General features: G+C 38.4%; 1 protein-coding gene across 1 annotated transcript in view; it reads right to left on the bottom strand.

Moving 5' to 3' along the window:
• KCNH5 (potassium voltage-gated channel subfamily H member 5) overlaps nucleotides 1-27,845 on the bottom strand; it is a 258,352-nt gene that overhangs the window by 22,840 nt on the left and 207,667 nt on the right. The gene's annotated exons all lie outside the window — the stretch shown is intronic.

The raw sequence follows: 27,845 nt of genomic DNA, 5'->3' as shown, positions 1-27,845 counted from the left end.
AAGGAATTCTCATCATTTGCAGCAACCTGGATAGAATTGGAGAATATTATACTAAGTGAAATAAGCCAGTCAATGAAAGAAAAATACCACATGATCTCACTCATTTATGGATAATAAAGAAAATTATAAACTGTTGAACAAAAAGATAGATACAGAGACAGTAAAGCATCAAAGAGACTGTCAAATTACAGGGGGAAGGTTAGGGAGAGGTGGGGGAGATAAGAGATCAACCTAAGGACTTGTATGCATGCATATAAGCATAACCAATGGACACAAAACTCTGGGGGGTGAGGGCATGTTTGGGTGGGGGGTCGGGGGGACAATGGTAAGATATGTACACATATAATACCTTAGTAAAAAAAAGTGGAAAAAAGGTAAAAAAAAAAAGGTAGTATAGTATTAGCATATGTCTTAATCCATTCAGGCTTCTATAACTGAATATTATAAACTTGGTGGCTCATGAACAACAGAAATTTATTTCTCAAAGTTATGGAAGTTGGCAAATCCAAGATCAAGGCACTGGCATATCTGGTGTCCTGTATGTATCTCACACTATACACAAAAATCAACCCTAAACAGATTGTAGATCCAATTGTGGAAGGTAAGAAACATAAACCTATTAAAAGAAAATACAAGAGAAAAATCTTCAATACTTTGGAGTAAGAAAATATTTCTTAAACTGCAAACAAAAAGGGTAATCATACAGGAGAAAAAGGAGTAAGTTAAACTACATTAAAATTAAGTCTTTTTATTATTTGAAGATAGCCAAAGACAAGTTAGAGTGAAAGGAAATAAATGCAATACAAATACCCAATAGAGGACTCATATCCAAAATATATAAAGGATTATTACAAATACTTAAGAACAAAGAGACAAGTTCAATAGAAAAATGAACATTTTATTTTAAAAAATAATATATGTAGCTATTACATATATGGAGCAGTAGTCATCTTAAGTAGCTGTCAAGGGATTGTAATTTAAAACCACAACATGTTACCCTTAACACTCACTAAAATAACTAAAATGGAAAAGAAAACCACAAGTGTTAATGAGAATGCAGAAAAACTGAATACTCATAAGATGCTGGTCAGTGTTCGAATTTATTCAATCATTTGGAAAACTGTTTCGTGAGCACCTAATAAAGCTAAGGATAAACAAGACTCAAGAATTTCACTCGAGAGTATATAACCGCCCCTCAAAAAAATTGTACATATTGAAATAAAAAGACATCTGGATGTTGTAGTAACACTGTGCATAATAGCCTCAAATGGAAACCCAAATATCTATCAAGAGTAGAAGGGATATGTTGAAGTATATTCACTCAACAGAAACCACTACAATGAATATTAATGAACTACAACTACAGGCAACATGAGTGATTCCTACAAAAGTAATATTAAGTGAAAGAAGATACAAATGAGTACATAATATAATTCAACTTATTTAATTCTAAAAATAAAAAAGAGGTAAAACTAAAGTGTTAAAAGGCAGAACAGTAGTTAAATCTTGGGGATTGGAGGGAATGGGCTTACATGTTTCCTGTACTGTTTTCAAGCTAGGTTACATGGATGGGTTCAGTTTATAAAACTCCATCAAGCAGTACAGTATGGCTTATATACTTTCCTATGTATGAGCTTTATTTCAATCAAATTTTACTTAATAAATAAGACCTTGTCCCACCCTCAAGGATATAGCAGGAGTAGACCCTTTCATTAGTATATTACTACAATGCAATGGGGTAATTCAGTGTATTATAATTCATCAAAGATTTATGGGAGCCGCTCCCTACAGGCTTATAGATACTGAGGATACAATGATGGATAAGTTAAGTTTACAGTCTGGTAAAGCATCAAGGTATATCAACAGGTAATTTTTAATACAATATGCAGATGCATATATCTGTCTCTGTTCTTGAGGATCTGAAACAATTCTTTATACATTCTAGATATGAGTCCTCTATTGGGTATTTGTACTGCATGCTACTAAACAGACCAGTGTATTTTTATTTGACCTTCACTTAATCAACATGTTTAGTTTGACCGCTACCTCTCATTATTTTTGTAAAACACACTGACTGATGCCCACAGCATCAGAAACTCTAACAGTTAACCTGTGAACTTCTACTTCCATCAGTTGAATTGCATGCTTTTTAATATTTAGTTGTATATATGTTTATTAGTAGAGTCTCTTGTTCCACTAAAACAAACCAAAATTGGAAATTTCAGAGGCTATATTATGGTATGTTTTCTATAAAAAAATGATTATTAATGCCTCAAAACATTAGTGATTGAATGTACATTTTTAAGGTTTTAAGTTGAAATAAAACATCTAACCAACATTTTTATTAAACTACTAATTTTAAACTACATGAAATGCTTTGATAAGAATATGAGCTCTGGTGCCATATGGCTTGGTTCAAATTGTGGTTCATATATTCATTAGCTATATGATTCTGGGTGAGTTATTTAACTTTTTGTTGCTCTTTTTCTTCATTTGTAAATATAGTAATAATACTTTTCTTATATAGATGTTGTTAGTACATTGCTATATCTAAGGAATTTTGAAGAGTGCTGGCACATCATTTGCATTCTTTTTATTGGTGTTAGCAATATTTCTGGTTCTTATCACATCACATAAGAGAGGCTATAGTACTAGAGATATAGGAAAATGGAAAGGATCTTAGAGGAAGAAGTGATTAACGACAGCAATTAAGTGAAGGCAATAACTTTGCTGGTGTAGAGATTTGGGGAAAGCTTAGAAATCTTTGAGCAGGATCTTGAATCATGAGTAGGAATTCACCAAAGGTATAAGGGATGTAAGGAGCTGTGAGCAGAAACACAGCTGGCAAAGAGGTGTAGAAAACTAAGAGCATGATGCATCTAAAGAACCTTGTGCTGTTCTAATTTATTGCAGTCTAAGGTCTCTGTTACCAGGAGATAGAAGGTAAATCTAAAAAGGTAATTTTTAATTTGCTTTTTAAAACATCCATTCCTCTTAAAAAAAAAAAAAAAAACACAAAACTGTGAGTTCCATGAGAGCAGTCACCATTTCTTCTTTTTGTCCAGATGATGTAACCTCCATACTCTCCTGGTTCACTTCATCACTGGTCAATGACCAGCCTGAGTCACCTTATCTGTATCCTCTTTCTCTCCCCAACTTCTAAATGTCAGAGTATCTAAGGTTCCATCATTTTAAGTAGCAGGTATATCCCAAGTAATGACAAAAATTTTTATGCAGTCATAATCTGTTCCCTAAAATTCAGACTCATATATCCATATAAGGTATCATCTACACCGAACACATTTTAGAGACAGAGTTGTTATTAATAATGATTCCAAGACAACTGTCCTGGCTAAAGTGGGACATATGGACACCACATAGATCCAACTACTTACTCAACATTGCCACTTACAATAGCCAATAGGCATCTCAGCCTTAGCATGTCCCAAACAAACTCCTGCCTGTCAGACCTCCAGAAGAGGATTGCACATTGCCTATAGATCTCGAACTTTGAGCTGGAAACAATGCCTAGATGAGACTTGCTATTGTCCACTCTGTGTTCTAGGTGTGGAAAGAAGGGTAAGACACATAGTCAATCTCTATGGCAGATTGCCAATTTATCACAACTGTTTCCTCTGTTCCCTTGCACAAGACTAGATGACACTTCCTTAGCCTCCTTTAGAGATAGGAGTTGTCATATGACTGAGCTCTAGTCAAGGAAATGTGAGCAAAAATGATGTGCATCATGTCCAGGGATAGTACAATTTCCCTGCAGGGCCCACTCTTTTGTTGTCAGCAAGAAAGGAAGGACCAGTGCATTTAAGCAATGAAGCATTTAAAAACTGGAAGGATCCTGGGTATCTGGATCACTCAGTGGAAGAATTCCCACCAAACACTTGCTTTGGGTTGATATATAAATGAGAATTTAAATCTTATTGTGTTAAGATACTAAAATTTTGGGGTTATTTATTTTAGTAGCTGGCAGTTCCTTTACAAAGAAACTGAAGGACTCTCTGAGAATTTCCAGTTTAATTTACTCTTAGTGTCATGTAAATATTATTTTATAGAATTGAAATCAAAGAGTAAATTAAAATAATCTACACTCTGCATGAAAATCAGGTGTGTGTGTTTTTTTTTCTTTCCAGACATTTCAAGAATATTTTGTTTTCCTAGGCATTTACTTTTATCATTTTAAATTAAAAATATAGTTTTAGACTTAATGGAATGTGTGCAAGAAGACACATGAGGATCAAGTATTATCTTCTGATCTTTTTTTTACTAAAGCCAAAATAAAGTAGCTGCTAAAGTATAGTTATTTAATTTTAAGCATTGCCCCGAGAAGCAGTGATTCCTATAGATAAGATTAGCTTATCACCTTTGATAGTTATGGGGAAAATGGTTGCAAAACAGCAAGATCAATAACTTTACAGCAGTAATGTCCACCGTGGATCAATTACTACACTCAATGCCATACATAACCAAATTACATGACTCATATCCCTTCTCTTTCTTTTATTACTCTTCACTATATGGAAAGAAAACTCTCCAAATTGTTTTATCTTGTTTAATATTGACAGAATCAAGAAACCTCTTTTCACATCTAATCAAGAACAACAATATGGGAGTGTTTATTTGTTAAATGAATATGATAATAAATAGACTCACAGAAATCTTCATTTCTACTGTGATGACATTAACATATAATAAAAATGTCTTTATTGGTAGACCAAGGACATACATATGTAGTTTCCTTGGTAGATAGCAGGTAGAGTAAAATTACAAAGGCACAATTTCCAATTGGGTGACATTTAACTATATTCCAAACAATAAGTATAGATTGGTGCGAGTTGGGAGATGGCTATAGTATGTGACACTCTTCTAATAATGTCATTTTTTTCACTTACTCTATTTGTAAAAAAATGAGTTTTTTGGAATTTTGAAAATATAATTACTGACCAAAACGAATTATATTTTTGGAAAAACAAAAGAAATAAAGAGAAAATGTCACTGCAATAATTCAATATAGTTGCCTTTTGAAATACAGTATTTATTTTTTAGTTATAAGCTACATGGATTTGGCAGACAGCATTGATGGTTTGCACATGGAATGTGGATATATAAATGTAGTGCAATTTTTATTAAAATTCAAACCTTAATTGTATTTATATGCCTCGTTTTAACCTTCAGAATAAATATGTTGTACTGAGCATGAACATGCTAATTATAATACTTATGGGAATTTTATCTAAATTTTATGAAATATTCTAAGAACACCATTATCACGGGTTTCAATATGTTGCAAGTATACGTTTAAAAAATAGCACCCATAAGAAGAGAGATAAAATAAAAGGATCTCAGTGGTATAAGATGGATTTTGAAGGATGATCACCAGTGGCCTCATTTTCTGTAGTTCTGCCCCACTACTGGACTAATCTGATAAAACCAGGATCCTGAATCATCCCTTCAACTGGCCATCATGATTTACATAGTCGGGCTGCTGTGTGCACACCAGTAAATGAGAAAAACCCATCATACATACAGGGTACAAGAGTTAGCTCAGGATCTCCAACATTATCTGGGCTTTCAGTGGTATATCTTGTTCTTGGTCAATTTCTTCTTCTACCCTCACTCCAACCCCATCCCCCAAGTGACTCTTTCAAAAAAATATAATCTTCCTCAAAACCCACCCAGATCCCACCTTCTCACTCTCAGCAGATAATCATGCCTTCTTCGTTGAGAAAATTGGGGGAAGGTGGTCAGCTCACTCAATTTCTTGACTCTTGCCTCTGTCCCCCTCATCACCTAGACATTCAATACTATTATACCTCTGCCTCTTCTTTCCAATCTGAGACAATGAAATGTTCTTCCTTCCGTAAACATTTTGACTCTTTATCTGAGCACCTGAATATTCTAGGACTTTTCTCCATCAATTACCTTTATATCCTCTAATAGCTTTGACTTTTCTGCTAATCCTTCACCTCAGCTTTTAGCTCATTTTTCTATCCTGGTGGAAGTGAAAAAAAAGTCACAAAATTCAACCCTTCCTTTGACTTTTCAGCTACTGTAATACCTTCTTACTTCTCTACTCAAACTCATTTTATACTAAACATATTCCATTTACCTCTCCAGATCCACTCTGCACCCTTTTCTACTCTGCTCTGTTCCCGGAGATATTGGCCTGTATATCTACATGAATAGGTTTACTTGCTGCCTTGCTTCCAGTTGGGTTAGGCCAATGGAAACACTAGAGGAGATAAGAGAGAACGAAGAGAGGATGAGGGTCTTTATTATCTCAGCTCCTCTCTGTGGTGTCACCATGGGCTGCTTTAATTCATTGACTAAAGGCCATAGCTTGTGTCAGGCAGCCTTTTTTACACGATTTCTCTATCTTTCTCCCCAGCTGCTCTCTTTTTTTCCTCTTTTTTCCTCTCCTTCTTATCATTCTCTCTTTCCTTTATCTTACCTGTTTAGGCAAATGGATGGTAATGGTGTGCTGTAACTAGCCCATGGGTAGCCCTATCCCTTAAGCAGAGGAACCACAGGGTTGCCCAACACTTTACACATAAGCATTTTATTTAGCCTTCCTTAAATTATCCAATAAGAGTCTGCTATTTTTCTGCTGCTGGGTTCAAGTCTGATACAATTTTCTTGAAAGAATAGTTTATATAGACACTACTTGCACACTTCCTATTCAGTTATCAACCCAAACAACTTAGCTTTTGTCCCACCATCGCTATACAAAACAATTTTCTTTCTCTCTAGTCATTATTATTGATCCCCATAGACAAATACAGTGGTTATTCTCCAGTCCATACTTTACTGGACTTTTTTCTGCCTTTTACACTGTTGATCACTCTATTCTTCTAGTAGATCTATTTCCTTAGCACCCACGATACCCTTTATAGTCTCCCTTTATATCTCTTTCACAGGTTCTTCTTACTATTATCCATTCAAACACTGGTGCTCCCCATAGTTCAATCTTTGGCCCAATGCTTTTTTAACATTATATGCTTTTCCTAAGTGAAACATGGTCTAAACCTAGCTATCCACATATTAGACACAATTATCTGTATATTCCAATGACACTTAATACTAAAATCATTACCCTTTTACTATGTGCTTATACTCATAATTGCTCCTACCACTATTTTCCTCTAGGATAATGGTTCCATTTATTCAATCAGAAGTTTGAGTCATCTTAGATTCCTCTCTCTTCCCCACTCCTCAGTCATGATTCATTAAAATTATCATTCATACTTCCACCAGAGAGAAATTTCTTAAATGAAAATCTGACCACATCATTCCACAACTGAAGACCCTTCAGAGGCTGTAATTTGAATCTTTCAAGGCACACAGGTGCTTTCTTCCTGTCCTGACCATCACCTATATCCTCAGCAGGGGAACTATGATATATTGTGCTTTGTGTGTTATTAATATCAAATTGCTTATAGTTTCTAGTTCAAGTCATAATATTTTATGCCTCCGTGACTTCTTAAGTCTGTTTGTTTTTCCCAAATGCTGTTGACCATGTTGTTTGATTGTGCCCTTAGAGTTTTAGCCTAAACAGCATTCTTTAATGGGGAGCCCCTTCTCTTGCCCCTATTTACCCCACCCCCTTCTTCTACTGGCATTATACCTTCCGTACTGTCTTCCTGCTTATGACTATCCACACTTGGGCTCCCAGAACACTTTAAAATCTCTCAGAGAATTTCAGATAGTATATTAAAATGATCTGTTAGCATCTCTCTCTACCTTATTAAATTTAGAAGTACTCTAAGGCAGGAAGCATGACTTGGCCATCTTTTAACAACTGCAGAGCACAGTTACCTAAATTAAAAAAATATTTATCATAAATTTTTATACTTCAAAGTCAGTATTAATAATAAGCCTCTTGTTACAACTTAACCTCAATGTCATTACTTAAAAAAAACATTTTGGATATACATGAAAAAATTAGTATTTTGATATACATATTATAGGATACTTTTCCAACCAGAACTGATATATTATACGCAGCAGCCATACAGCAGAGTAAGGTCCTATATTATGCATTCACTTGAAATCAAGAAAACTGCAGACAAGTCCTGAGGGGAAGACCAAGCTTGTTTTATATGCCTTCAGGCTGAGGAAGATATATCAACAGGTTTAGAGCTATAATCCAGTCCTATACCTGAGACCCCATTAGATGTCCTTTAGGAAATAAAGTTTAACGATGTTCAGTTTGAAAAGTGGGAGAAGGATTTTGTAGCACAAGAACTTGTAGGGTCCAAAGCAAAAGTTGATATAATCAAATCAATGTTGGTGACATAAAGATCTGACAAGTATGCTGGAGTTGTAGGAAGTGACTTGGATGGGCTCAGGAGTGAAAGTGATCCTGGCTACAGGGCAGAACAGGTGGTAGAGTACATTGAGGCAAAACTAGTCAGGAGCATGAGTTACCCTCGAGATGCTTGGAACTAAAGAGAGGGATTTGATGCCTGAGGCTCCTCAATTTCACTGATACCATTTTCCTCATGCATCACCTAAGGAAATATGGACTTGTTATCCTTCACACAAGTACTGTGACTACTGTGACCATCTGATCATAACAATTTTAATAACAGAAATAATTATAACTGCTAATTAGTACTTATTTTAGTAACCATGCTATACATACTATATTTCTCCAAGTAGTCAGTAATGTTGTTGCTTAGTATTTCTAACTGATACCGCTCTGGTCTAAGCAACTGTTAGGGGTTGAATTGTGTCCTTCAAAAAAGATATGTTGAAGTCCTAACTCCTAATACCTCAGAATGTGACTTCATTTAGAAGCAAAGTATTTAAAGAAGTAATTATGTTAAAATGAAGTCATTAGGATAGACCCTAATCCAATATGGCTGGTGTCCTCATAAAAAAATTTAAACAAATGCAGACATGTACAGTGGGATGATGTGAACAGTCACAGGGAGAAGATGGCTATGTGACTGAAGTGATGCACCTGTAAACCAAGGAATGCCAAAGATTGCAAGCAAACAACAGAAGCTGGAAGAAGCTAAAAAGGATTCTCCCCTGGAACTATCTGAGGCCGTACGACCCTGCTGACACCCTGATTTCAGACACTGGGCCCCCAGATCTGTGAGGTGGTCAATTTCTATGATAAGCCACCCAGTTTTTGGTGCTTTAAGACAGCCCTAGAAATCTAATGCAACCACCAATGCTTGGGATGTCACAATAGCCTCCTCACTGGTCTCTCTTATTCTGTATTTCTATGTCTTTCCCCCACCCCCATAACCTATTCTCAATACATAAGATGGAAGCAAGAGTGAAGCTTTTATAATGAGCTTCATGCCCTACTACTTTCCTGTTCAAGACTCTCAAATGCCTTCCCATCTTATTCAGAGTAGAAATCAAAGTCCTTAAAGTGGACTCTATGACTCTACTCCTTTATTCTTATCTCCCACTATTCTTCCTTTGCTCACCACAGTCTAGCCTCAGTGGCCTCCTCTCTGTCCTTCAAACATGTTAAGAAAAATTCTGGTTTCAGGGCCTTTGCACTTGCTGTTTCCTCTACTTACACCCCCTCTGGATACCCATAAGCCTTACTCTTTCATCTTTTTTAGGGCTTTTTCAAGCATCACTTTTTTTGACGAGGCTTAAATTATCCTATATATAATTGCAACCATCTAAAAATGCTTCAATTCCTTTCCCTGCTTCTTCTTCCTCCACAATGGTCATCACCTTATTTGTCTGTTGGCTTCCCAACATTAATTTAATTTCAACAAAGATTTGATGTTTGCTTTGTTCGCTGATGTACACTGAGTGCCTAGAACATACAGATTCTGGCACATGAAAAATGCATGAGGTGGATCCGTTGAGTGCATAAGTACATTATCTCTAGTATTTAAAGGTAGCACAAAGTAGTAGAATGAATATTGACTGCCACTGACGTTAGAATGCCTGGGCTCTATATCCCACTGAATCACTCAGCAGCCTCAGGTCTGTTTACCCATCTATGAAAATGAAGACAATGAAATCCACTCCATCTCCTTCACAGTGCTGTTCTAAGGGTCAACTTGGATGCTGCATATAAAAGTACCTCTATAATCTGTACACTATTATATAAATATGAGCTATTATTAAAATGAATCTATTTATTTTTATAGAGTGAAAGTGGTTCTGTATGTTAAGAGGTAAGTAATAAAAAATGACATTCCTAATTGTTAAGACGTCAGGCTTCCTGGAAATAGGTTCTCAAAAAAGAGACAGTAAAAGGAGCCCCTGTTGAGCACCACTGAAATCATTTTTAAAAGTGGGAGCTGTGAAACGCTACGTGAATTATTAACAGCTATTACTTGCTAAGATTTACTGAACACACTTGCATATATAGCAAACTACTTAAGAATGCAGGACATTTAAGCTTTCTTGGTGCCACAGAGATCTCATTATGACTGAATGAGACTCAGCACTATAGCCAGAAAATGCATCACTTCATAAAAGAAAGGAAAGAGAAAATATTTTTTAAATACAGCAGGTCCTCAAATAGCATTGGTTCACTCAACGTCAATTCATTAGAATGTTGATGAGAAGCCATAGGAATTTAACTCTGTTTACATTAATTAAACAATGGTAAAATTGGTTTCTTTGTATGTCATTCTGTTAAAGTCACAGAACCTATTGACAAGTGGGGGGGACTTACTACATCATACTGTGGTTTCTTTAATTTACCTTGTGCACAATGATTTACTCCTGCCAAGTAAGTATTCCATGGACAAGGTATAGTTTGTATTCCTCTCCCTTAAGAGATCTAGTATCAGTTAAACAGGAAGCATTTCTTTAGTATCTATTGAGGGTGAAGCACTGTGCCTGATAGAGGGAGCAGCAATAAATAAAATGTGATCTCTCTCTTATAGTAGTTTACAAGCCATATAGGACTTCCATACAAATCAAACTGTAAGGGCCCTCTAATAAAGGAATTCTCAAAGTGCATTGTCAAAGAGGGAAACTGGCTGAGGGGCTCTGAGAGAATTGTAAGAGATGGTGCTATTTTAGTTGGGTCACAAAAGACTTCAACAGGAAGAGAAGTACGGAGGGTATAAGGGCATGCCAGGCAGAAGAAGCAACTTGACAGGAGCAGTAAAAAAGGTTCAAGAAGAATTTACATGGGTGTGTGGTAACTCTATCTGTAAGCAGGTTTAAAGGGGCAATGTAGATATTAAGGGGTCATCCTTAATCTGTTGGAATTAATAATGTCAATAGTAAACATTCCCTCCAATACAAATTATACTATAGCACCACAGTCAAAGGCAGTGGTGTATCGAAAGAAGTCTTCAATCTCTTGGGGGGAGGGGATCACACACTTTTCTTTTGGATAAAACTTATAAAACCTCTCTCAAGAATATACATTATCCAGGACATGGAAAATTTTAGTCTTATTTCGTTGAAGCTTGCATTTGAACCTCAGGCTTAGATCCTCTAGTCAAAATGACAAAACTATTTGTTTGAAGGGTTTTGTTTTGTTTTGGCCAAGGCATACAGCAGTTCTTAGAAGCAAAGTTTTGAAGGCAGTACTAAAGTAACACTTAAATTACTTGGAAAAAAACACCAAGAAATTATTTGTCAATGTGTTACAGAATATCTAAATTATTGTCTACTGAATGTCATTATTTGCTATCCTAATGGAAAATTTTTGACAGGGAGTTCTGTGACCCATTGAAACTATAAGTCCCAAAGGCTTGCTGTCTTCAATCACACACTATTATGCAGATTGAAATAATTCTATGAGAAAGTTCTATCCAAACAGTACAAGTGGAAAAAAAAACAACAAGGCATGGGATTTGAGAGTTTGCTCTTTGTCATATAAACCTGCAGGGACCTTACTGAACGAAAAGTTTGCTGCTTAGTTCAAAGATTGCCAATAGAACATTGCCTTTGATTTACAACAGCAATTTAATGGTATTTTATAGGTAGGCCATAAACATAAAACATAATCAAATGTAAACCTTTTAGCAAAGAAAGATGGTGTTTTGGAAGGGTGGAGTGGTAATGTTTTAACCTCTGAATCAGCAAGAATTCTTTCTCTTGACAAACAGACCATATAACTAGTTAAGATACTTCCCATTCCTACAGATCACACATTTAAACAAGTGAAATAAGTATGAGGTCTGGTTAAACCAAAGAAGAAAGATCGAGTAGGAGTTAGTCTGTGATAGAATCATTACATGGACTAAGGTATCAGTGCATTGTTTTAACAACCACTGGCCACAATATACAGAAGGCACCCACTGTTGGCCCCTGCCCCAATCACTCCGCAGGTGCGAGCGGGGCGGGCGCCATCAGCATATGGGAGCCGTGGTGGTGGGAGCAGGCCTGCTGGCAGACAGGGGACCAGCGTAGTTGTCAGGATGTGTTTGACTGCAAAAAGACACACTTCTTGTCATGATGCTCCATCTGTCCATTGCCAACCCTTGGTGTGTGTGTGTGTGTGTGTGTGTGTGTGTGTCAATAATATCTCTTGCCTAGTTGGTCAATCTACATGTTCTAGTTACTATTTAATCTACTGCTCTCCCCTTGTTCACCATTTCCTTGTTTGTTCCCCCACTGTTTCCTAAGTTCATCCTTTGCTTCCACCTCACCCTGAAAAAGCCTTCCTGGGCTGCAAATATAATTCAGAGAAGAACATGATATTCAAGAGATGTAACCCCAAAAGGATAATGTCCCTATTTTTCAACCTCATTCTGATTTCCTTCCTTGTTTATTTTTGTTAAGCTTATCTTGCCATTCATATATTTTGACAAGCAATGCATAAAATAAAAGATACTTAATATGGAGGTAAAAGTGAAGTGTGGCTAATTCTACATTACACAGCTGATTGTTTAGTGTCAAGGAATCTCTTTTGGATAATAGTAAGAATGAAATTAATATCCACTAACAGGTAAAGCCTTCCCCTTGTCTCTTTAGAGTAAATACAGATGATGAGCTCAGTTTAGCAATTTAAAACAAAGAACTCACGGGAAGCTTTTAATAGTCTCATTACTGGCTTCCATTACTTACTTATCTAAACTTAATCTGCTAATTTCCAGACATATTTTATTTTTCAGTAGAAGTCACTTCAACATATGCTTTGATTTCTTTGAGTATGAAAAACCGGAAAATGCAAATAAATCTAAACAACACCCCTCTCACATTTTTAGGGCAAACATTATAATCTTAAACTGGTTTGATTGCTACGTGAAGAAGATTTATAATGGAATTTTTCTTAGCAAAGCAGGTGTAGTGATAGATGAAGTGGTTTGCACTATTCCTTAAGAACTTTTCTAAGAAACTTCATGCTTCAGATGTAGGAGAGAAAAGGACTGTTTGTGTTTTCAGAGGGAAGGATGATTGACAAAACAAGAACCTGCTCTATCCACAGGCTAGATTACAAAGGGGGTAAAGCTTTCATGGACAACTCATGACAGGCAGATGGAGTGCCCTTCTAGCTTTGTAATACAGGCTGTAGATAGTGACCTAATATGCCATGGCTCATTCTTTTAAGGAATGGAAGCCACTTTTCAGTTGAAGTGAAGATGGAGTTTCCCAGATTTTAGTTTGTAAAAGCTTTTGCATCTCTTCTGGCATCTTGTAGGACCTGACCTTTAGTCCCCTCCCACCACCCAATTACAATGGAAGGCATGGAGAGGAGGATCAACCCACAGAGTGAAGGTTGCAGTTTCCTTAAATATTTAAACATTTATCAACAGAGAAAGAGAGAGAGAGAGAGAGAGAGAGAGAGAAATAAACTTTCAGCTAATAAAATTTGATATTATCTATATATATAAAACCCTAATGTGCAAATAGACCAAATGGCAAAACAACCAAACCACCGGTCACTATGACGTGTGCTGACCACAAAGGGGCGCACATGGAACATGGTGGCCTTGGCACCAGGCGGCAGAGTGTGGAACATGGCGGGTGTCGGCCACAGTGGGATGGTGGAGCAGGTGAGCCTCTGGCGGTTACTAAAAATTCATTGCTCCCATGCGCCACAGTCCCGCCCAGCACTCTCACCTGCTGCCAGCGCTGGCCCCACTCAAACCCACTGCTGGCGCCAGAGCTGCCACTCGCACCCGCTGCTGGTGCCCAGTGCCAGTCTCAATCACTAAACACCATCAGTGAGTGCGAGCGGCAGCTGCTGGCCCTGATTGCCCCTGAGGGCTTCTCCACCTCCCCCTGCTCCTGAGGGGCAATCGGGCAGCAGCCATCGCTCGCACCCACTGATGGCGCCGGCCCCACTCACACCTGCTGCTGGCACCGGCCCTAATCACTCCACGAGTGCGAGCGGGGCTGGTGCCATCAGTGTATGGGAGCTGTGGTGGTGGGAGCAGGCCTGCTGGCAGACAGAGGACCAGCGCTGTGGCAGGAGGGGCCTGGCCACAGTTCCTTTCAAGGTGCACGAATTTGTGCACTGGGCCCCTAGTTTTCTATAAATGTCATTACTCATCTAATCCTTCTTTCCCGCAATATGCAGTAATACAGTTTTGTTTTCTGCTTTTATTTTACAATAGCCTCTATATTTGTGTTTTAATACATAACGGTGCAAAGAAAAAAAGCAGCATTTTTTAAAATTAAAAGCTTTAAATGCACTGTAAATTGTTCTGCCAAAATCATCTGTGACTTTTCTGTAGCTAAAGAGAGTTTAGAATAAGAAAAAAACCTCAAAGTACGACCATGGGGTTTAAATGCCATCTTTGCTGCTTATTATGGTTACAACCTTTGGGATGCACTTAGTCTTAGCCTCTGTGGATCTCAGTGTTCAGGATAACAAACTGGAACAGTAATATCTTCCTCAAGGGCCTGTTAGAATTAAATAAAATAACACCGAGAAACCAGTGGCAGAAAAGGCATACGACCTATTTTAGAAGTTTTAGGATAGCTAATGTCATAAGTACCAAAAGAGTACAAGGTTCCCAAGAGTATGTAATTCAACTCACTTTATATTTTTGAAACATCTTCATGTCTTATAGGTTTTATTATCAGACTTCAAGCTAGATAAGTTATCATAATTCTATTTAATAAGTAAAATCCTAAATAAAGTGAATAAAAATAGTTCAATTAAATTTTCACAAAACCAAAAGCAGAAACTCCGACAGATTATACAGACTGAGTCTCTGTCCAAAAGGTGACAAGCTCTTGCACAGCAAACATAATTTCATAGATGAGGGGGAAGGGCAAGATATTTTTAAAAATAAGAAGGAAGAAACTGCTACATTCTTTTCCCTCAGCTATCTGGGAATGTTGAGTTAGACACTCATTTTTAGTGAACTAAAATTTCTCGTCTGGTTCCCACAGACAGCCAATCAGGTTACAAACACTTGAAGCTCACAAGGGTGTTTCTCAGTGTTTCCCAAGAAGCACACAAATTATAATCATTTAGGGTAGATTCCTGGGTCCCAATTCAGAACAATCAAATCTGAATCTTTGAAGGCAGACCCCACAGAATTGAATTTTAACCCATACCTCCCAGGTGACTCTTGTGCACAGTTTTGGAGTCGCTGACCTAATACACTGGTTTTCAACTCTGGCTGCACATTATAATCACTTGGGGAACATATAATCATTCAACAGGAGGATGTGGGGGGGCGGGGGGCACTGGTGGGTGGAAAGGTATCTACCTTTGTCCCAAACCAATTTAAATGAGAATGTCTAGGGGTGAGGCCCAGCATCATACTTTTGTCCAAAGTTCCCAGAATGATTCAAAAGTTCAGCCTGGGTGAAAACCACTGCTCTTGGACGCCCTGCTTCGGCTGTATCCAAACACAAACCCGCCTTTCTGTGCACACTGGCAGCGGGGCCTCACTGCTGGGCTAGAATGGTCCTTCAGCAGCGTGTCCATGATGTTCCCATAGCCATGCAGAAACAAATCTTTGGATGTGTTCCCACTCAACTCCACCCCCAATTTGAGCAATTTAATCTTGAGAATAAAACTGATGCTCAAAAGAAGGTTTTCCACTTCATTATTTTTTTATTCTGCTGCAACTTTTGGTCACACAGTAGCCACTCAATAAATATTTGTTGATTGGATACAGATCTCTTAGTCTGTCCGTGCTGTTATAACACACACACACACACACACACACACACACACACACACACACACAATTAATAAAATGGCAGTGTTATACACAAGAGAAATTTATTCTTACAGTTCTGGAAGTTGAGGAATCCAAGATCAAGGTATCCATAGACTCTGCAGTGGGTAAGAACACATTTTCTGTCCTGACCTACCACCTTCTCTCTCGGGCCTCACATGGTGGAAAAGTGTGAGGGAGCTCTCTGGGCCTCTCTGATAAGGGCACTAATCATGTTCATGAGGGCTCTGCTCTTACAACTGAATTACCTTCCAAAGGCTTAATACCATCACCTTGGGGGCTTGAATTTCAAAATATGAATTATGTGGGGGGGGGGGGAGGATGCAAACTTTCCATCTATAGCAGTCTCTTTGTCTTTAAAAGACTAAAGGTAGTCTCACAGTGAAGGCAGAGATGGGTGGGTGGGTGGGAAGAGATCAACCAAAGAACTTGTATGCCTTTATGCATAACCCATAGATTAGGACAATAGGGTGGTGAAGGCCTGGGGTGGGGGTGTGGGGGCTAGAAGGGGTCAGTGGGGGGAAAAGAGGAACATAAGTAATACTTTCAACAATAAAGATTTAATTAAAAATAAAATAAAATAAAAGACTAAAAGTAGAAAGTTCTATATCCTATATAATAAAGAGGTAATAAGCAAATTGACCATCACATCCTCACAAGATGGCTGCCTACGACCAGGCTGGCAGGGGGGTTAGAGAGGGACGACCAAATGACTGAACAAGCAGGCTATGTGGGGTGACCAGGCCGGCAGGGGGGTTAGTGAAGGATGACCAAATGACTGAAAAAGCAGGCTGTGTGGGATGACCAGGCCAGTAGAAGGGTTAGGGAGGGACGACCAAATGACTGAACAAGCAGGCTGTGTGGGGTGACCTGGCCGACGGGGGGAAGGGGAGGGCATGAGGGGTGACCAGGCCAGCAGGGGGGGCAGTTGGGGGCAATTAGGCTGGCAGGGGGGGCAGTTAGGGGTGACCAGGCCAGCAGAGGGGGGAAGTTGGGGGCAACCAGGCTGGCAAGGGGGCAGTAAGGGGTGACCAGGCCGGCAGGGGGTGCAGTTAGGAGTGACCAGGCCAGCAGGGAGGGGGCAGTTGGGGGCAATCTGGCTGGCAGCGGGGGGCAGTTAGGGGCAACCAGGCTGGCAGGCGGGGGGGGGGGCAGTAAGGGGTGATCAGGCCAGCACGCAGAGGCAGTGAGGGGAAATCAGGCCGGCAGAAGGGGGCAGTTAGGGGCGACCAGGCAGGCAGGCAGATGAGTGATTAGGAGCCAGTGGTTCAGGATTGTGAGAGGGATGTCCGACTGCCGAACATCCCCCGAGGGGTCCCGGATTGGAGAGGGTACAGGCTGGGCTGAGGGGATCCCCCCCTGTGCACAAATTGAATGCACCGGGCCTCTAGTTCCAATATGAAGCCACAATGGTAGCCATAGCATTGCACAACCTAAGGGGAACTTACAACTTCCAAACTTGTTGACAGGTTTCTTTTTAAAATCTACATAAGTAAAATTAATATATCTGTCTACCACCACATCATGAAAAATAGTTAGACTGATTTCACCAAATTGGGAGGGCACATTTGAGACGTATACTTGCTATATGGTACACATGAAATTCACTTATTGGGGAGCACAATGGAAAGCTAAGCAGTCACTCTCCAGAGTAGCTAAGATGCAATGAAAGCCCCTGTGATTGCTACACAGGAAGAACAGGCTATATGTATTAAAACACTGTAGTCAGAGAAAACAGAGAACTCTAAACATAAGGCCAAAATCAAAACCCACAAGGGCAGGCACTTTGAATGGCAGGGCTCGATCTGCAAAGAACCTGTCTCCTCACATGGACAATTCTAAGTGGCTTTGGCGAGAGCAATAACAGGCATTTATTAATTTGAACAATGGCTAATGTTCCACCTAAGCGTGGCCTTGCAAGACACTAGAAAATCGTCAAATGACACAGGTTCTGAAAAGAAAGCTCTTTTAGCAAAGAAGAGAAAGCTGGTTGCAGAGTTCCCATGTGTGGTTAGGAGCTGGCAGGGCAGCCTTTACCCAATACAAAAGCCAAGAAACAGCCTTAGCTTGGTTGAATGGCTAGTGAACACAAGAAATAAAGAATCAAGTTGAGTTTTTCAACTATTATCCAAAGGTCAGCCTCTATATTTATTTATTTTTCCAATATCAGCTTTGAACTTTTCTAACTTCAGGGAACTAAAGAGAAAAATAAGAACACTGAAGGGTTTCATTAATAAAAAATAGTCCTGCTTTATTAAATATTAACTTATACTTATAACTATTGATTGCTTAAAAATCCTCCTGCTACTACCTCACTGATTCCTTCCAATAATTCCTTAAGCTCTGGAGGATATATTTATAGGAGGAAAAATTTAGTAAACTTTCTGAAGACCTGTTTTGTTTCCAGAAGTGTTATTTTGCCATTTAATACGGAGGGATCTTGGCAGGTTACTTTGCTTATATAGGACTTGGTCTTCTCAATTATAAAACGAAGACAATTACATGTTCCCTGAAGAACACATAAGATACTGCATTTTAAATAGATTTCTAAACTGTAAGAGCTATGGAAAAGACAGATGGTATAAGAATTCCAATTTTAAAGATGATCAAATTGAGGCACAAGAGGTTAAGGTGGTCACCCAAGAAGAGTTAAACATATTACCATGGTTAAAATATAGACGTTTAAATTCCTTGTCAGTATGTTTTTTTCCATATTATCACAAGTAATCCTAGATACTGGCAAAAGCACATTCGAAGATCAAATCAAGTAAGAGAGAGAGAGAGAGAGAGAGAGAGAGTAAACATTGACAAAAAGAGCTTTTCATATCTTGACCATATCTTCGGGAAAGGAAGTTAAAATCACGTGAGCTTATATATTCTGGAATAACAAGCAGAAAAACTAAATGAAAACAGAATCCCTTAGCAACTGGAATCAAACTTCACACTATGGTCAGAAACTATGATGGATCACTTATCAAACTCATCTTTCAACGCCTTTGAGAAAAACTCCTCCGATTTGAAATGGCTAAGATAGCAGAGACTTTCTTTCCACACCACAGGCCTACCAAATCAGACTTCTTGAAAAGATTTTAAATAAATCATCATAGCTTTCACAACAGCTTCTAATCTTTCAGAACACTTTCAAAGGATTGTTGGGCAGGTGTAATGAAGAGAAAAAGGAGGAAATTGGGTAAATAACTGAGGAGAATGTAAAGGGTACATCCATCAGCAGATTTATGCAATGTAGCTTTTGTTCTGACCTGGAGTTTAGCAGAGGAAGTTCTTTACTACTTGATTCCCTGTGGGACACACATTATGCAAGTTTTCAGTAAGAGTAAAGGTCAAATCTCTAGGCTTTTAATATACAAAAGTTATCTGGTGTGGCAAATCAATTTAGTGGCTGGTTACTCAGTTTTTCTATGTGTATCACAAGTCCATGAGGTGGAAAGTCTCAACAAGTCATTAGTTACCCCATCTTCAAGCCTATGTTGTCCCAGGTAGGGCAGCAGCAATGCTACTTCTCAAGAGTAACCAACTATCCTCACACTTTAAGAGGTTATCGAGTAGAAAAGACAACTTTAAAATCAATGTTGAGTTTGACTTTCCATCAAAAGCAATATTTTATCAGAATATCTAACATTGTATGGAATGTTCAAAAGCCAAGTTCATCTACTCTCTAAACAAGTATAAATGTAATACCTGTATGATACATGATTTAAAACCTTCAGAGAACCAATCACATATTTCATTCACTTTTCCTTAACAATTCTTGGAAAAGTGGCTTTGTTTAGAGGCAAGGGGCCAGCAAGATCCTAAGGATAAAGGCTGAATAGGGGTTGAGAGTGGGTAAAGGGCTAAGGTATTCGTCATGGAAGCCCACAAGAAGACTGACTGAATAGATAATAGTAGGTGCCCTGACTCCCACATAGACCATACGTCCTCATATGGGTTAAGTGCCAGGAACTTCTGAGTAAGACATGCTGAACACATAAAACTATTCACAATTCTCGATCAGAGCAGCTATTCCTTGTTCACCCTTACGGTGAAGGATCTTCATTCATAATCTAAATAACTCACCTTGTAGCTTAGCCATTTTCTCTGTCTCCTTCCAGTGGGAAATAGAGGATTACAAAAGCTGGTCTCCGTCCTCTGCACTACCTTAAGGTCAGGCAGTTGTTGCTTTGCCAATGGCTTTCCAACCATGGTGTGTATGTGAATCACCTGGAGTGAGCCCTTACCCTCTTGTACCTGGTAACTATGGTCCAATGCCTGACGTGGGGCCCAGGAATCTGTAACTTGAAAAAGCACCCAAGTGGTTCTGATGTACTTAGTCCATGATCCTCACTCTTCCCTATGATGTGATCCAAACCATCCCCCAAAATGTTCATGGCCCCATGGCATCTCCTTCAGGTTACCTGCAATTCTTCAGGTCATTTTGCCTGGAATTCCACTGGTGGATATCGGGCAATTTCTTAAAGTATAAACACATGTGTGTGATCTTCACATGTGTACTAGTATATGTGTGTTCTATTTATATCTATAAAAGTATTTTATAAACATTATACATGTTATAAATGTATATGTCATATACCTTATAAGTTTTATATAGAGAGTGTCCCAAAAATGTATACACGCTTTGAATAATTATAAAGGCAGTGTCTATAAAAATACATTTCATTTTCAAAATTGAGCTATCAGCTGTTAAAAGTGTGTATACACTTTTTGGGACACCCTGTATTGTATGCATATGATGTAATACCTATATGTTATAAATCATAAGTACTGTGATTCCTTTTAGGGAAATACTTACTCTCCCCTCATTATGTATGCAAATGGAGAGACTTCTATAAGACTAATACTTCTAACATCTTCCTCCACCTTTCATTCACTTTCTTTTCCCCAGAAAAGGGGTGTCCTCTCTGGTTGGTGAGGTTGGAAGAAGCAGAGCTAAGCCACTTTCTCTCCCCTTTGGAAGCCATCCTTCCTGCAGAGATGAAGCATTTGGGCCTATCTACTGTGGAATGAGCTATGTGAGCAGACTCTGCCCTTGTGTGGGAGAGCTGTGATTACCCAGCCAGACCAGTGCCTGAATGGTAAAACCGCCTGATTCAGAGTTAAGTACTAGAAAATTCACTTGATAAAGCCCAATGGCCATTATCTCCAATCATCTTTATCAGTAATGATAGTCATATTTTGATCTCTCCATTGGTTCCAAATATGGGATAGACATAGGGATTATATATCTTGGATCCCTCAAACCTCTCCAAAAGATAGATGTCCGGGGCAACAGAAGAGTGGGTACCAAAAAGCTTAGTGGAAAATAAAGTATAGGTAGGAGGGATTGAGGCAAGACCAGAAGATCTAGGAGGTGGGAGGAAAGTATAAAACCATCAAAGGGAAAATTTACATTACCATTTCCTCATGACCTGGCTCTACTGATTTTTATAGCATTAGCTCCTCTTCAACAAGTTAAATAATTTAGCTATTTTAATATTTTCTGAGAGATATTATTTATGTTAGGGGAATATAAATCCATGTAATAACTATATTCAGTATTCTTCCAAACAGGAGATACTAAAATATTGATTCACTCACTTGCCTGCTCTTTTTGAAGATTACAGTACAAAGTACTACTCTAGGTGCTATGATTACATTAGTCACAATCTCTGACCTCAAGTAGTTTAAATTGTGAGAACTATGAACTAAAAATAAGAAGTATAATAAATTATTTAAGCAATACACTCAAGGAGCTACGTCTCTAAGTTTACCAAAGCATTTTAAAAATACATTTTTAGTGATTTTAGAGAGAGGGAAAAGGGGGGAGAGAGAGAAAGAGAGAAAGAGAGTGAGTGAGAGAGAGAGAGAGAGAGAGAGAGAGAGAGAGAGAGATCATTGTGAGGGAGAAACATCAATCAACTGCCTCTTGTATACACCTGACAAGGGATCGAACTTGAAACCTGGATATGTGCCCTGACCGAAAATCAAACTTGCCATGCAGGATGATGCTCAAGCAACTGAGCCACACTTGCCAGGGCAGTTTACCTAAGCTTTGATGCAAAAGCATCTCAGACCCAGATGACATAGGTCCTCTGCATCCAGGATACTGGATGCAGGGAGCAAGTCATTCCCACACCCAGCCAACCCCCAATCCTGAGAGAACTTTACTGAGCTGTATTTTCGACTAAAGACTTTCTCTAATTCATGAGTTGCTCTTTTTAAATGACAGTTCTCTCTTTCTGCATTTCTTTTAATTAATAACCCTGTGGAATATTTTTCATTAAAAATGAATTTTACCTTTACTACAAAATGTCAAACATGAGTAAAATGAGTGACTTTTTCTTACAGGGAATATTATAAAAAGGAAAGATATTAGTTCACATTTTCTTTGACAAATTTGACTAGTGGAATGAGCTTGTCCAAGCAATATTTCTTTCTTCCCTTACTAGTGGCCTTCTTTATTATGTTCTTTCACGAGTAAATGAATAGATGCAAATACCATTTAAAAAAATTAAGTCCTTCAAAAATGTCATAATGTTGAGGGCATGTGAAATTAAATTTTTATGAAAACAAAATGCAGTTGCTTTTTAATTCTAAAAGTGCAATTTAAATTTAGCTTGAGGTTCTAAATAAAAGAGTAAACTTAGCTCTTGTTTTACAAAACTACTGGGTTAATACTGAACACAGATTGGAGAAGCTCTTTTCCATTTTTCCCAATGCTTCCCCTGGGTATCTCCCATTAAGAGGAACACATTTACATAATAACTCTGTTTTAATAGCCACGGGGGCATGGTTAAGAGGACAGTACTCCAATAGATAGTAGAGTGTTCAGACAGCCAACCTTGATAGATATAATGTAGAATGAGTTTAGAACCTATAGCTAAAATGCAAGGTTTAGATTAAGTTAAATTGGCTAACTGCTAATCTTACACACACAGCAAAACAGAACACGGAAGTTTGCTCATTAACCTAGATTAGAGACATGCAATCCATGCATTAAAGGTGCTAAGAACTGATTTGATATCATGACCCCTGCCTGTTCTCTTAATATGTATCATTAGCCAAATCATTCTACCAAATGTTAGGGACACACTTGAGCTTTTACCACAATAGAGGTTATGCTGAATGTGTGGAGTTTAGAAAGAGGTGGTGGTACATATTGCTTTGTGTGAACAGAAGAAAGTAGCCATTTCCTTGGGGAAAACTTCAACATTATTCTGGGCAAGTGTAGAAGTGTTCATTTCTCAGCACATTCCATGACTGCATATAGAACCCTTACCACTACATCTGGCCTTTGGCTGATAAGAGGGGGATTCTGGCTTCAAAAGAGACCAGATTTGTGTGCCTCATTAACATTTTCCTTACTTTATGATCACCAGTGAATGACAGACTCCAGCCTAACCTTCTTTTTCCGCTAGAATTTTGGGACAGACTATTGAGCACCAGTCTGATACTGCCTCTTATGAAACACATCTCTGTCACCATTTTCATCACCATCATTATCATCACTGCTAACCTTTACTAAGAGCTCACATGGAGTAGTTTCTATGCACTTAATACTCACAACATATCTATGAGATAGGTACTAGACCCCAAGCCACATGATGACAGGGACACATCCATTTTTTTCACTCATAGGCATTATGTATTTAGAAAAGCACTTGGCATTGAGAGGCACTCCCATATAGATTTATTGACTAGTATCATTTCATTTTACAGGTGTATGTAATAAGGCATAGTGAGTAAATTTCTGTGTCCAAGTTCATACACTTGAACCCAGACTGGACCTCTATTCCTTATGAAGCGAGAACTTGGAACATTCCCTAGGAAAGAGTAGAGATGCTTCTTGACCATGGGTGTAAACAGGACTGCTGTATATTTCTGAATTGGGTGGAAGCAATGGTCCACTTCTCCTGCCTACAGTTGTTTAAGAGAGAAAGAACTATGTGTTTGGGATAAGTTTCCTCTTTTCCCTTTTACCAAAACAACAACTAGACATTCATCTAAATTGAATTCGTAATACTGTTTGAAAATAAATAATTCAGGTGCCTTCTGGAGAATCTCAATATTACAATTTCTCATTATTTTGGAGCAGGTTTTCACCTATTAAAATGTTATTTATTCATAATAATCCAATGGCAAGTCTAAATTTTTTATCTTTAATTTCCCAAATAATTTTTTATACCTAAAAAATGTAACCTTTGTAAAGTTTTATTAAGAATAATTCTTGTGGAAGATCCAAGATGGCTGCCAACGGGACTGCAGGCTTCTAAATAGTGTGAGAGTGAGAGAACGAAAGGAGAGTGCATGGATGTGCGGGGAGTGTCAGCATTTGTTAGTGAGGGACAGCTATACTCCAAGGGACTGTTGGGGACTGGCAGACCAGCCCCCCATGACCAGGCAGCCTCTACTGCAGCTGAAATCTCTCTCAGAGTGGCCATCTCTGCCACAGAGTCTGCGCCATCTTGAAGGGGAGATGGCTGTGATCAGAGACTGACTGTGACTGGAACCCCAGCCTTACCTTCAACTGGGGAGATCTCGGATGCCTCCTGGGACCTTACAACTACAACACCCCAGGACCAGTTACCTCAGCTGCGAATCCACAAATGCCGGAACACCAACATCCCCGACTACGGGCACCTGGGAAGTCTGCTCAGGGGGAGACAAATGGCAAATTTGCAGATGGGCCCTGCGCCTTCTCACAGAGCAAAAGGAATAGCTGAATCAAAGAGCACCCACCCGGCACTGGCGAATTAAACACAGCTGGCAATCCGCAGATGGAAAGGTCAGATATTGCCTAGAGAAAGTCAACACAGGAGAGAGAGAGCTACATAACCAGAAACCCTAAGAGGAGAGATCATGGGGAGACAAAGAAACAGCCCACATACAAAAGAAAAGGAGGAATCACCAGAAAAGGAAGTAAATGAAATGGAGGCAAACAATATGACAGAGAAAGAATTGAGAGCAATGGTCATAAGGTCGCTGAAAAGGATGGAAGACAAATTCAACAATATGTGTAAGAACCAAGAGGAACTGAAGAAGAAACAAGAAGAAATGAAAAATGACATTGCTGCTATAAAGAACTCAATAGAAAGCATCAACAGTAGACTAGAAGAAGCAGAGGACCACATCAGTGAGCTAGAAGACAAGGTAGAAAAAATACCCAAGCAGAGCAGCATCTAGAAAAAAAAAACTTAAAAAACAGGAGGAGAGCCTAAGGGAACTTTGGGACAACACGAAATGAGACAACATCCACATAACATGGGTACCAGAAGGAGAGGAAACTGAGCAAGGAATAGAAAACCTGTTTGAAGAAATAATGACAGAAAATTTCCCTGATATCGGGAAGAAAAAACTCACACAAGTCCAAGAAGTTCACAGAGTCCCAAACAAAATGAACCCCAAAAGACTGACACCAAGACACATTATAATTAAATTGGCAAACACCAACGACAAAGTAAGAATCTTAAAAGCTTCCAGAGAGAGATAGAAAGTTACCTACAAAGGATCTCCCATCAGACTATCAACTGCTTTCTCAGCAGAAACACATTAGGCCAGAAGGGAATGGAATGAAATATACAAAGTCATGCAAAACAAGGGTCTGAATCCAAGAATACTGTACCCAGCAAGGCTATCAATAAAAATTGAGGGTGAAATCAGGATCTTCACAGACAAAAAAGGACTAAGGGAGTTTATTACCACCAAACCAGCAATGCAAGAAATGCTAAAGGGCCTGCTATAAAATAAGAAATAGGAAGGGAAGAAGGAACATAAGAATAAAGAATAAAAATGGCGACAAACAAGAACCTATCAATAATAACTTTAAAGAAATGGATTAAATGCCCTAATCCAAATACATAGGGTAGTTGAGTGGATAAGAAAACATAACCCATATATCTGCTGTTTAGGGGAAACCCACATTAGAACAAAGGACTCACACAGACTGATGCTGAAGAGATGGAAAAATGTTTTTAAGGCGAATGGAAATGAAAAAAAAAAAAGAAAAAAAAAAGCTGGGGTAGCAGTACTTATATCCAACAAATTAGACCTCAAAGTGAAGGCCATAACAAGAGATAAGGAAGGCCATTTCATAATACTAAAGGGAGCAAGTCAACAAGAAGATATAACTCTGGGAAACATATATGCACCCAATACAGGAGCACCCCAATACATAAAAAAACTTCTGGAGGATATCAAGGGAGAGATTGACAGCAATACAGTCATAGTAGGGGACTTTAATACCCCACTAACACTACTGGAAAAATACTCTGAACAAAAAATCAGCAAAGAAACAGCAATCCTAAATGACTCACTAGATCAGATGGAATTAATTGACATCTTCAGAACATTCCACCGCAAAGCCACAGAATATAGATTCTTCTCAAGTGCTCATGGGTCATTTTCAAAGATAGACCACATATTGGGGGACAGGCAAAGTCTTTTCAAATTCAAGAAGATAGAAATCATATCAAGCATCTTCTCAGATCACAATGGCATGAAACTAGAAATCAACTACAATAAAAAGAATCAAACTCCTGGAGGCTAAATAGCATGTTTTTAAACAATGATTGTGTTACCAAAGATATCAAAGAAGAAATAAAAAGCATCATGGCAACAAATGACAATGAAAACACAACAATCCACAATCTATGGGTCACAGTGAAAGCACTCTTGTGGGGTGGGAGTTCATAGCTCTGCAGGCCTATCTCAAAAAAACAAGAAAAGATAGTAATAAATTATCTAACCTACAACTCAAAGAGTTAGAAAGAGAGCAACAAGAAAAGGCTAGTGTAAGCTGAAGGAAGGAAATAATAAAGATCAGAGTGGAGATAAATTACACAGAGACCAAAAAAACAAAACAAAAAAAACTCAACAAAACCAATAGCTGGTTCTTTGAAAGGGTAAACAAGATTGATGAACCTCTAGCCAGGCTCACCAAGAAGCAAAGAGAGAGGACCCAAAAAAACCAAAATCAGAAATGAGAGAGTTGAAGTAACAACAGATACCACAGAAATACAAACGATTATGAAATAAATACTATTAACAACTCTATTCCAACAAAATGAACAACCTAGATGAAATAGACATATTTTTAGAAAAATACAAGCTCCCAAAACTCAATCAAGAAGAATCAAAAAACCTCAATAGGCCAAAACTACCAAAGAAATTAAAGCAGCAATCAAAAATCTTCTAGCAAACAAAAGCTCTGGTCTGAACAGCTTTGCAGGGGAGTTCTACCAAGCATTCAAAGAATAACTAAAACCTATCCTCCTCAGACTATTTTAAAAAATTCAAGAGGAAGGCACACTTCCAAGCTCTTTCTATGAAGCTAGCATTACCCTAATTCCAAAAACAGATAAAGACACCACAAAAAAAGAGAGCTACAGGCCATTATCCTTGATGAACATAGATGTTAAAATCCTCAACAAAATTCTGGCAAATCGAATTCAGCATTACATTAGAAAGATTATACACCATGACCAAGTGGGATTTATTCCGGGGATGCAAGGATGGTACAATATCCGCAAATCAATAAATGTGATACATCACATAAACAAACTGAGAGACAAAAATCACATAATCATATCAATCGATGCAGAAAAAGCATTTGACAAACTCCAACACCCTTTCTTGATAAAAACTCTCAGCAAAGTGGGACTAGAGGGATCATACCTCAACATAATAAAAGCCTTAAATGACAAACCTACAGCCAACATCACACTCAATGGGCAAAAACTAAAC

The sequence above is a fragment of the Eptesicus fuscus genome, chromosome 5, assembly GCF_027574615.1.
Source record: "Eptesicus fuscus isolate TK198812 chromosome 5, DD_ASM_mEF_20220401, whole genome shotgun sequence".
NCBI classification, from domain to species: Eukaryota; Metazoa; Chordata; class Mammalia; order Chiroptera; family Vespertilionidae; genus Eptesicus; species Eptesicus fuscus.
Note: the sequence above shows the minus strand (reverse complement) of the source record. Positions and strands in the feature narration are given on the sequence as shown.